Consider the following 10679-nt stretch of genomic DNA (forward strand, 5'->3'; position numbering starts at 1 on the left):
ACCAGGACCCCTGGGTCACACTTCCGGGTTTAGCACCAGGACCCCTGTGCAGAGCTAGGCCTCCGTCATCCAGATTCGGGGCCAGCTGCTCCAGGCCCCTCGTGGCGCCCCGCTGCCTAGAGCTCGGCCTCCTGGCCACACAGCTACATCAGCCCAGAATCTACATCAGGAGATTCTGGCTAAGGATATCAGGAAGAGAAATCACAATGCTGTGAGCTCTAGGGGGAAGGCACGCCTCTCCTCAACGCTGACTCCCTGACCCTGGGGTGCACCTGCCCCCTCCCCATGCTCTACTACCCCCCCACCCCTCCTTCTGCCTCAAGACTCCCAGGCCCTGGGGACTCAGGGCCATTGCTGCTGGGCCCTCGGCCCTCGCACACACTCGTCCCCACAGCCTGGGCTGGGAACAGAGGGGCAGCCCCCCCCGGAAGGGGTCAGGAGGCAGAAAGGATGAGGCCTGCAAGGCTGGGGCCCCGGGCACAGGTCCCAAGGAGCTAGGGCAGGAATGGGCAAATCACAGACTGGAACCTGGGACCAGCCCAGCACCAAGCTGGACAGGAGCATGGCAGGAAATGAGGCCAGAAGGCTATGAAGGACATTTTTTAAAGTGTTTTGAAGCAGCCAGCAGCCACCACAGTCTGAAAACTCTGATCAGAGAACCTGAGAGCCCAGGACTGACAAGCACTGAAGGTGTTGGCTTCGCCATGAAAAACACCAAACACGATCCATGTCCCTGCCATCTCCCAAAACTCAAAAAAATAGTTTCTGGTAATTCATTTAATGGCAAAAACTGGGCCTGAGCGGAGAGCAGGCTGATCACAGGTCACCTCCCTCACATTGCAGGTGACCATACAGCCCCCGCAGCCTCATCCACATGTCTGACTGTGGCGGAGTCCCCAGACCCGCTGGGGGTGTGCAGCACGTACGTGAGCCTTCTGCACGGGTACCATCTACCTCTCCACATCGAGACAAACCTGAATTTGAAAACACCACTAGCCCTAAGAATTTCACATAAGGGATTGCTGAGCTGGACCACGATCTACACCCCAGGAGGGCGGCTCTGGATCCCCCACATCTAAGAACAATGCTAGCAAGCAAACTGGAAGGAAGAAAGGTTATTTGAAGGCACAGTTTTCTTTGACCTGTAATTTCTCCGTGGCTTACAACAACTGCGTTGTTCACGGAAGCTGGGACACACTCACCTTCATCACTATCCACCTCGTGCATCAGTTCAACTGCTCAGCTTAGTGCCTACTCATAAGGCTCATCGGCTCACACTGTTAATCAATGACTAGACAACTTGTTTAGTAATAAAACAAAAATTACAAAACCTTAGGAAAAGTAATGCTCACACTGCCACACTGCTCTTTTCCAATAAGAAACTGATTAAAACCATCACCAGTAATCACCTACTTTCTCTATAACATCATTAATACAAAGTAGTACTTTCTCCTTCCGAAAGAGGAAATAATAGAAAGTAGTACTTTCTCCTTCCGCAGGCTCTACGCGTGCAGTATCTAGCCAGCTCCTCTAGGGAAATGGAGGCCACTATTGCCCCATCTCCCAGGGCCTGAGGCCGGGGAGGGTAGATAAGGCAGAAGAGTAGAGCCCTGGCCTGGATTCCAGGCATTCTGACTCCCAGTCCACTGCTCTTTACCCTACACCATAATGGCCCCCCAACCGAACTTTTAAGTTACTGTAGCTGTGACTGATTAACCTTTATAGGCTTTTTTCAGAGCATGCTTAGTCATAAAGACAAGTGTTATTTCAGAATATTAAGATTCCATTCTACTAAACAAAAACCAACACTTAGAAACAAAGACACCGTTCTAATGAGCAGGCTTTAGTACACCACCTTTCTGAGGCCCAGAGAATTCCAAAGACGCAGGAATGGGATCTGGGGGTGCTGCATATGTTTCAGGATGGTGAGAATAGGAAGTGCCAGACAAACATGAAGATGACTCATTTAGAAGGCAGCCTCCCTTATGCTCACAGGTCTACCGCACCCCCCAAGGAGTACTCTCTGGGCCAGGTCTATAGTGAAGGGCATCCTGGAATCTACAGAAGAGGAGCAGAAGCAGAAAACAGGCCAAAGAAAAAGGCAGCACCTGTTCTCATTTGCATCTCTTCATACTGTTGTCGAGGTATGGACATCTGTTCTGCCAAGTGACTCTCAGGGACAAAATGGTGTGACACCTTACAATCTCTGTGTTCGGTGCCAATAATGCTGAAGGATCTAACTCCTCCTGATCAATAACAAGTAGGTGTCGATGACAGGGACCTGTTAGAGGAGATTCCCAATACGCACATTCTCCCCTTCTTGCAGGGCACACAGCTAGACTCTATGTGCAAGGCTCAGGTGCTCTTAGGTTGGGCCAGGCACTGAGCTCTGGGATGAGCACCACCTCCGGCCCTGGCAGAGGGAAAAGCTCCTGTGAAAGGTCCTCCATCTCTTTCTTTCTTTCCCCAGCCACAGGTTGAAAGGTAAGGAACCCAAGAGCCTAGCGGAGGGCAAGAGCCTCAGGACAGAAGAAGCCTGAGTCCCCGGATGACTAGAGGCAGCAGAGCCCCTGAGGCCCCTCTCCACCAGCCACTTGGCCTGTGACGTAAACAAATAACAAACTTTCATTATATGAAGCCCAGGAAATGTTGGGGCTCTTTGTTACAGCAGCCAGCCAACCCTAATTCAGAAATAGTTACATTTTCATATAAAAGCAGGTAAGTTAAACAAAATCACTCAAGATGGCACACAGAATTTGTATTGCACTCTTGAGGAAATGCAGCAGCAAACTGCAACTGTGAAGAGCAATCCCACCAGGACAAAGACTCTGAGTGACGTTTTTGGGAAGAGATTTATCCACGTAAGCTTTATTGGGCTCCCTTCACCTGGTCCCTTCAGGAGCTCTGGGGATCAGCAGGAACTCCAACCCGATAGGACTTCACAGCGAACACTAAAATTCCAGGGAATTCTCCCCCCATCGGGGACCCTCCCTTACAACAAGCAGGGGCTGCAGAGTTGCAGACACAATGGGGCCCCACGTGGCTTGAGTCGCACAGACTAGGGGCCGAGGGGAGCATAAAAGACACAGCTACTGAGCACAGACCCAGGGCCAGGTTTGTGCTAGCTTCTCTCTTTATCCCCAGCACCGCCCGAGGAAGATGCTATTATCACCAATTCACAAAGGGGAAGCTCGGGCTTACGGTAAATAACTCACCCAAGGTCACCTGGCTGGCAAGAGATGGACCGGAGATTCAAAGATGCATCTCCATGCCCCTCAATCTGTGATCTTCTGTGATACCCCACACTGAAGAGAACACCTTTTCCTCCTCAAGGCACCCAAATGAAAAGCTAACAAGCTGACAGACATCTGGCTGGGGTGAAACCACCTGGTTTTTAGAAGCAGAGAGTGCCCGTGTATAGGAATTCCAGCGTCTCAGGTGCATGCGGGGAGGGGGATGGCTGCCGAGTTACAGAGTGAAGAGCAGACCCCGGAGCTGTACACCTGGCCCGACAGGGACTATGCAATACCAGTACGAAAGGCGCTCCTGGCCATCACTGGACACCTGGCATCCCGGAACCACAGGGGGCCTGGCCACCTTGCCCACACACCAACACTACAAGGGATACGAAACTGGAAATACAGCCAAGCTGGAGGGCTCCGTCTCCTAATGGCACAGGCAGGTGAGTACAGGCAGGTGGAGTGTGATGGGGCCGCCCCTAAGGAAGAGCTGTTCCCCGGGTGCGCCCACCATGCCAGTGCCCACACTTACAACCTGTTCAACTTCCTGTTCAGGTCTCAAACCCCCTGACTGTATCATCCCATCACTAATTTGATTACAAGAAATTTCCAGGGCTGAACACAGACACTAATTTGGTTCTTTAAATTAGATTCTGTGAGCCTTGTGAGGGAGGGGGGCTCATACTGCGAGCTCCCTCCTTCCTTCTTCCAGGCATCCCCAAGGAACTGGGGACCCATGACCTTGCAGAAAAATAATCACTCAGCACATTCCGCGTGGAGCACTGGGTGTTATGCACAAACAATGAATCATGGAACACTACATCAAAAACTAATGATGTCATGTATGGTGATTAACATAATAAAAAATTATTTAAAAAAATAATAATAATCACTGAGATGGTGGCCACCAAAAGCACACAAAAATTCAGAGGGAATGTCTTACTTGTGATAATCATGTTATGGGTTGTGTCCCCCAAAATTCAAACACTGAAGTTCTGCCCCCCAATAACTCAGAATGTCTTTGGAGATAGGGTCTTGAAAGAGATGACTGAGGTAATGACATCATGAGCGTGGGCCCGAATCCAGGAAACGGAGGTGAGGACATAAACACCATGGAAGAAGACCTTGTGAGCACGCCGTAAGACAGCCATCCACATACCAAGCAGAAGGCCTCAGAGGGAACCAACCCTGCCAACACCTTGATCTTGGACTTCAGGCCTCCAGAACTGAGAAAATAAATTCCTGCAGCTCAAGCTCCTCAGAGTAGTACTTTGTCAAGGCCGCAAACTAATACACATACTTTACATGCTGACTTGAGGGGGGGGTCCCAAAGCACTTCCCACCTTATTAATAAAAGCAAACTTAAGGACAATGCTACTGCTACTGACATAACAGTGTTCCCCAAGTGCCTTAACTGGCCTTTAGCTCCCATGAACCTCCCAATCGGCCTGACCTTGTACACAGGGCCAAGCATTATCCTCCATTTTTGAAAACGTGGAACCAGCCAGGAGAGGCTCAAAGACCTGCCCCAGGTCACATCAATGAAGAGTGGCCACACCTCAGCTAAAACTCAAATTCTGATCCTTCCCTGGGCCCCCTCCTCAGGGCCCACCTCTCAGAAGAGGAGTCTGAACATGGTGCCCGGCGGTCAGCCAGTGGTGTAGGGCACTGCCTGGCTCCACACTGTTGGGACAGCCCCACCAGCCTCCCACCCCATGATCTCTTCTTCCAGCTGCACTCAGGACCCTAACACATTCGACAACTGCACAGCTCAGTGACCCCCGCTCCTGCTGCACCCCCGCAAGCAACACCTGTCAGCAGCCTTCCCGCGCACCGCGGCTCACGCAGCAGCCCACAGGCTCATCTCCCAAATTACGCCAAGATAGCCTGCAAAGAGGGAAATGCAAATCCAAACCACAACCACGCACCACCACACTCCATCAGACTGGCTAAAATAGACAAGCGGGACAAAAAAGGCGGGTAAGGAGAACCCCGATCACACATACGTGGCTGGTGGGAATGCAAAAGGGTGCAGCTCCTCTGGAATAGTTTGGCAGTTTCTTAAAAATCCAAACGCACAACTACATACAACTTAGCAATGGCACTCCTGGGCACTTATCCCAGAAAATGAAGACTTGTCTTCATGTGAAAACCTGTGCATAAATGTTCATAGCAGCTTTACTCATAACAGCCAAAACCCAGATGTCCTTCAGCAGGTGAATGGCTGATCCATCAGATCCATGCCACGGAACACCAGTCAGCAATGAAAAGGAACCACCCACTGATACACACAACCACCTGAAGAACCTCCAGAGAATTATGCGGCATGATAAAAATCAATCCAAAGAGGTTTCATGCTATATGATTCCATTCATGTAACATTCTTGAAATGATAAAACTAGGGGCGCCTGGGTGGCTCAGTCGTTAAGCATCTGCTTTCGGCTCAGGTCATGATCCCAGCGTCCTGGGATTGAGCCCCGCATCGGACGAAGCCTGCTTCTCCCTCTCCCACTCCCCCTGCTTGTGTTCCCTCTCTCGCTGTGTCTCTCTCTGTCAAATAAATAAAGAAAAATCTTAAAAAAAAAAAAAATGATAAAACTATAGAAACGGAGAAGAGATTACTGGTTGCCAGGGACTGTGCCGGAAGGAGGAGCAAGGTGGGTGTGGCTAAAAAAGGACGAGAAGAGAGGACCTGGGGGTGATGGCAATGCTCTGTACCTGGACTGCATCCATGCCAATATCCTGGCTCTGTATGGCACTGCAGTTTGGCAAAATGTCACCTAGAGGTAAGCTGGTAATGGGCATAGGGGGTCTCTCTGTATTATCTGTTACAAACGTATGTGTTTATAATTATCTGAAAATACAAAGTTAAAGAAAAAATACAAAAGAGGAGGAAGGAAGGATTGAAGGATGGAAGGAAGGAAGCAAACAAGAGAAGGAACTATTCACAACCCCTAAGACAAGCCTGATAAGATGTAATATTCTATGCAAACATTGGCACAACAATAAATTTAAAATTTTTATAATGTTTTCAAAGTAAAATAAGGTTTGTAGAAATATAATATGCCCTAATTTGGTTTTTCTGCAACTCCAGTGAATGAAAATGTCCGCATTTCTATTGACTTACAATTAAATCTAATTTTTCTTCCCCAAAGTAGCAGCTTGCTTTCTACTCTAGATAACAAAAGACATCTCTCTGCAACTCCCACACTCCCAAATTTATTTGGACATTACACTACTCCTAGCAGTTATCATCAGTCAGAACTAATCTAAATACACACAAGTCATGCTCCCCAGCACTAAGCAAATGAGACTTTCCCCTGAGAGGGGCAAAACACACCATTAAGAAATCACCTTTTGAAGAAAAGTATTCTCGCAGCAAACCGTACCTGTCAAATCCAAACAGAAAATCACTTGTCACTACATTTCTGAACCGCACTTTATAAAATAAAAAATTAATAAAAGCAACACCCCATTGAGTGCTTGGCTGATCTCAAACACAATGCCCCCTCTTCTGCCAACATTATTTCAATGCATCGTCCTTGGTCTTTGTGGTAGCCAGGCTTAGTTCCACCGTCCAGATGGGGAAACCGAGGCTCAGGAAGATGAGTAATTTGCTTATGAGGAGTAAGACAGGAGTTAAAGGTGTCTGCAGCACCAACACCTGCATCCCCTTTGAGTTCTCCGTAGAAAAAGCCAAAATGAAGCACCCACACTTGGGTCCACTGGTGTTCAATCTCCTCCATAACAAAGCTGAAGACTAGCAAGAGAACCTTTCTCTCCCAAACTGCTCTCAGCACCACCTGTTAGGTTTCTCTTGCTGCCTTAAACGGCCACACCCTGAGCAGCTTCAAACGGTCCACAGGGATAATCTCCAGCTCCCCAGGTCAGACAGTCAGTGGCTCTGCGTCTCAAAATCCAGCTGTTGGCCCGCTGGGCTCTTGTGGGAAGCTCAGGAAGGGATCTGTTTCCAGGCTCGTAGGGGTACTGGCAGAATCCAGTTGTGCCTGTAGGACTAAGGTCCCCGTTTCCTTGCTGGTTGCCAGCTGGGGGCTGCCCTGAGCTCCCTGGTCCTTGCAAGGGGGCTCCTACATCTCAGGGCCAGCGACCTCTGACTCCACTCTTCTGTGACCAGCCAGAGAAAGTTCTCTGCTTTGGGGGCCCACGTAGATAATGCAAGGTCATCTCTCCAACTCTAAGTCTCATTACGTTAACCACATCTGCAAAGCCCTTTCTGCCATGTCACATAACGTATTTACAGGTTCTGGGGATGAGGGCATGGACATTTGGGGAAGGGAGCCATTATTCTGCCTCTCACACCAATGAGAGAAGTAAGCACACCATCCTCAGGTGTGACTCTAGAACACACTCCATCTTTTTACCTCATCTTAAGAACAGGATCCATAATAATTTTATTGGCGTTGAGACCTCAGACTCTGCCTAGCTGGGGGATGATGGAAAAGTTCACCCAGGCCAAGCCCTCCGTGGGACAGGTCAAAATTCATTCCTCTGTTAATTAACCAAATCCATAAACACTGACCCGCCCAATTCAAGCCTAGGGGGAGACATTAACAGGCTAGTAAGTTTACTGGGGGCAACCCCAGCCCCCACTGGAATAAATGGGGTGGGCGGGGGAGACCAGCATTTCCTGCCTTGCTGAGGAAGCAACAGATCAGCTGTTTACTCCTTTCCCCAATTTACAAAATAAATAAATAACTGAAGTGTCTCATTTACAAACAATGCTTCTAACAGATTCCAAGTACTTGCAAACAATGAGCTGTGATTCATGTTTCCAAATGAGATGGAGTTTTATCATTTTCTTTCCCCTCGTGACTCATTCATGCCGCCAAGTCAGTGTTCGGAGTGGAAGCAAGGCCCACCCACGACCCGCCACAGCCCTCCAAGGAAACACAGCCCTGTTGTTAGGCTCCCCCCAAAAAAGCTGTGGTTGGTAAGGGGGGAGGCCAGTAATTTTCCCTTGGGCGGAAACAGCCCATTAGCTAATGGGAATGAATCCCTGTCCCCTAGCACTTCTGTCTTCCCTTCCTGAGAACCAGTGGGACCCTCCAGTGCCAACTCCTAGAACCGTGGGGAGAGCTTGGGCTGACCCGGATGTGAGCATCCTCGCCTTCCCTTCTGCCCAGAATCAAGAGTTGCCCTAACAGAACTCCAGTCATTTAAAGCCCCTACTGATGCCAAACAGACTGTGCTGTCCCGACCCTGCTACCCCGTTCTGAGGCCTCGGCTCCACCGGAGTGAAACCAAGCAGAGCAGTCACCCTCCCCTCCACCTGACAGCCATTCACGCTGTTCCTGGAATTGCCTGGCAAAACCATCCAGGACATGGTTCTTTGGAAACTTTTCAACACAGACTTTTCTTAAAACCACAGCATTAGCCAAAGGTGTGATGTTGGAAGTCACCACAGTGAGTGCTGGCTAAGCTTCTGGAAGGTGTGTGACGTCATGGGGAGGGACACAGCCATGTTCTTGCCCACAGTCACCTCCCCACCAAGGAGACCCCACTCACTCTGTCACTGAATGCTCCCTTTGGTCTTCTCTAGACAGAACAGTCAAGCAACTCAACAGGTGCCACACCTACAGTGTCCTCACTGACACCATCAGGTCATGCTGCAAGCCAACAAAAGGTGTCCATGTATCTTAAAATGCAGAGCTCCAAAGAGAAGCCCCTCCCCACCTCCTGGCGCTCAGTGGGATGGTGTCAACTCCAGAGCCAGGGTTCCAATCCCAGACGGAGCACTTACTAGCAGTATGAACAATGTATTTTCTCTCCGCCTCTGTCAAGTGGGAGTGACAGGAGTCCCACCCCACAGAACTGGGAGGGGGGAGGCAAAAGCTCTCAGCCAGAGCTCAAGCCACTCCCTGCCTCCTCCACAGGGCTGTCTGTGCTCCTGCTCCTCTGCTTGCCTCCTGACTCTCCTGAGTGCTCCAGGCACTCCTCCGTCTCTGCTGTGTTCCAGTCCTCAGTTCACTACACACACACACACACACCAGCAGGCTCTCCACAGCCAGGACCCCCACTGTCACCACACCTGAAGCAGTCCCAAACAGAATGTGCACCCACACCTCCCCCATCAGCTGCAGATGGATGGCGACGTTTCTATCAGGGTGGCTGGGATGAAACCATATGGAAGTACCCAGGATGCTGCTTACACACTCAGGTCCCAGAGTCATAAAGCCCACCTCTGTCGCTGACCTCCGTGCCCAAGTCTGGGCCTCCACTTCCTCATCTCTAGAAATGGGGTGGGAAGAGAGTTCAGCCCTAGTGGTCCTGAGGCAAGAAGCACACACCCCACCCACCCGCCGGCATGTGGAGCAAGACGAGTGTGGGCCCAGAAGACCTAGGACTGTCTCAGGACTGACTGTTCCCACAGCCACTGTCCAAACAGCTCCACTGTCACTCCGCAGACATCTAATAGAGACAAGCACTGGAATCACAAAAAAGAAAGAACCCTGAGGGCCAGGGCCGCCCCAGAGGCTTGCCCAAGTCAGAGGGCCAGCACTGGAGGAGACCAGCAGTGGGGGCAGGCATGGCACCGCAAAAGCTCAGGGACAGGGGGGCCTGCCCGCTGCGGGAGCAGAAGCCCCAGGAGGAGCCCCCCCGAGAGGCACAACCTGGCGGCCAAGGTCACAAAAGGCCTTACAAGTCAGGCAAAGTGCAGCCTGGGTGACGGAGATGATAAAGGAGCAGGAGGAAAGTTAGGCGGAAAACCATGAAGGTCCAGGGGTCCGGGATCCCGGAGAGCAGCCACGGCCCCGACTCCCGACACGGGTGGGTAAGAAAGGACAGGCTGGACCCCAGCCCTTTGGCAGCCAGGCTGCAAATCCCCGGTGAGGAGGACGGCAGGGCGCAGCGAGGGCTGGGGTCCGTTTGTTCTGCCATCAAGGAAAGCCTCGCTCTCTGGAATGTATACTCGTTCGGTCCGAAATGTAAACTTGCAACCCGACTCCCCCCACTCTCCCGCAGGAAACGACAAAGAGCGGCGGAGCCAAAACAGTCCCGCCCTCTGCAACCCGCTCCCCGAGCCCGGGGACGCCGGAGCGCTCGGCCGGCCGCTCCGCTCCGGGGGTCCCGCACGGTCCAGGCCGGGCCCACCAAGTGGCGGGCAGGGCGCGCGGGCCGCCCAGGTCGCGCGCGCCACTTCCCACCGGGAGAGAGCACAACTCCTCGCTTGGATCCCTACAACTTGCAACTGCCCGCCCGGGGAGCTCCAGACCCTGCACGCAGCTTCACCCAAAAAGCAGAAAGACGCGGCCCAACAAGGACCCCGGGGCGGCCCGGCCCCGGCCAGCCCACCCGAAGGCTTCGGCCGCGGGCAGAACGGGGTCTGAGCTCGGGCGGCCGGGGAGGCTGGAGGGCTCCGCCACCGGGTGCCCGCCCGGGAGCTGGGTGGCGGGGGGGGGGACGCCCCGGGAAGTGACA

General features: G+C 51.8%; 1 protein-coding gene across 5 annotated transcripts in view; it reads right to left on the minus strand.

Annotated features, from left to right (window-relative positions):
• Positions 1–10679, minus strand: part of DOCK1 (dedicator of cytokinesis 1) — a 485590-nt gene that overhangs the window by 474227 nt on the left and 684 nt on the right. The gene's annotated exons all lie outside the window — the stretch shown is intronic.

This window comes from Callorhinus ursinus, unplaced genomic scaffold (assembly GCF_003265705.2).
Source record: "Callorhinus ursinus isolate GAN/ISIS: 27379988/994484 unplaced genomic scaffold, GSC_fseal_2.0 scaffold58, whole genome shotgun sequence".
Taxonomy (NCBI): Eukaryota; Metazoa; Chordata; class Mammalia; order Carnivora; family Otariidae; genus Callorhinus; species Callorhinus ursinus.